We start from the raw sequence: 2,040 nt of genomic DNA, 5'->3' as shown, positions 1-2,040 counted from the left end.
GTGGCTTGAGGTTTCTAGGAGGAAGTTTTTGGAACTTGGAAAGATTGATGGGTCTTAATTATTTTTTCGTTAGTGGCGAGAGAATAGACGATTGAAAATTGTTCTCCTTTATTTTTAAAAAATTTTGTCAATGATTTATAATCATAGAATCTGAAAATTGTAAATCTTTCATATATGGAGAATAGATAATAGTGCGATAAACACATTAAGAAATAAATAAAAGATAAAATTCATATTATTCAAATCGAGGAAAATTAAGTCTAAACCGATTGATTTTAGATTTATTTCTATCTTGTTAGGATAAAAACAGATGCAGCTGCGCAAGAGAAAGGAACCAACAGAAATCTCGACAATTAACCACGTGGCAGCGTTTATACGCGCGATAAAATTATCCCATCGGATCTCCAACAGGAGAAATATAACATTTCACGTGAAATTAGACGCGTCGACGAAGCGTGACAGGATAAAATATCCAACGCATCGGACGTCCAACGCGGCGAACATTCGATTATGTCGCGCTGGTGGGTCGTCAATGCAGACAGCAATTACAGGATGGAGGCGTCCCCGTTCACGAAAAACGCTTCGCGTACCCCGATGACACGTCGCGGGCAAATATTTGGCAGAAAATCCATAGGCTGCCGAGCAAACATTTATCGCCCTCGCCCACCCTTCGAACAATGAGCGAATTACCGAATAAAATTTCCTCCGATATAAACGATTTTTAACATCCGCCACCGGGCGTGTGATCGAATGTAAATAAAGAACTCTCGTACCTCGAGCCCGTGTGTAAATTGGAGAAATGTTATTGATTTCGCTCGTCAACGTGACCAGCCTCGGCTCGAATTCAATCTGCGCGTATTAAAACGGAACAATTCCAGACTCTCTGCAAATGATGCTACCATGATTTTCACGGGTTTCCGGCGAAAAGGGGTCGCGGTGCGCGTGTTTGTTTGACAAATATGCATAAACCGCGAAGAAATAACTGTGAAATATTCGCACGTTCCATTACTTTTTTTTTTACCATTTGTTATGTATAATTTCGAGATATATACAACATTCTCAGATTTGGATAAGCTAACGTTCCTAAGTTGTTGAAGTAATTTACCTCATAATTATGAACGATTCTACGATACATTTTCATACATGGAAGAGAGTTTAAAGTGACATGAAATATTTTTAGAGATGGAAATCCAGAGATATCGACGAGATTCAATTATCATAGCGATTTATCAAAACGGTTACTACCCAACCCACGCTATCTCCTTCTCCATCTGGTTTGAAAACGGTCCACGGGCACCTGCCTTTCGGAGTCAGGTGCGGCCACGTCCCAACGTAAATCAGAAGATATAGCCGGCCATGGGAAACTGACCTTCGAGGAAATCAATATCCTCCCGCAGGCAAGGAAGGGACAACGGTTTCATCGAGAATGTGGACGTCCATTGGGAGAAGAAGAAGTAGATACACGTACACAAACTTACTACCATGCATTGTTTCATGGTTCCAATTAGTATCCCCGAAATAGCTTAGTTTATGGTTACAAGTTGATCCAAAATATTTCATTTATATTAGATTATAATTATTGATTTTATATATTATGTAAAAAAAAATAACATATTTTTGAATATATGCAAAAATAAATATATAAATGATATCTTAACAATAAGATTTATTATTCATTATTTGTTACATAGTTAAAACATTTCAAATGTGCCTTATACAAATAAAATAAACTAGTAAACAAATTAAATTTGATAGGGTTTTACAAATCTATATTCCTCGAACATTCGATTCAAGCCTCACAAATTTTCTTTGGTAATGTACGTACACCTGCTCGACACAAGACACCAAAATCCTCGATAAATTGAAATTCAAGAATACACGCCGCACTTAGAGCACTACGGGTCGGTGTAAGTATTCGGTGCTCGTTTCATCCCTTCTATGGGGGTGGGATGAGTTGATCTATGACTCAGTCAGGAAGTACGCCTCGGCGATGGCGGTGAAGTGAACCTGCCATCCCCCTGGTTCGAGGAAACCACCTCC

The sequence above is a fragment of the Apis dorsata genome, unplaced genomic scaffold (genome assembly GCF_000469605.1).
Source record: "Apis dorsata unplaced genomic scaffold, Apis dorsata 1.3 scaffold_189, whole genome shotgun sequence".
NCBI lineage: Eukaryota > Metazoa > Arthropoda > Insecta > Hymenoptera > Apidae > Apis > Apis dorsata.
This window is presented reverse-complemented; position numbering follows the sequence as displayed.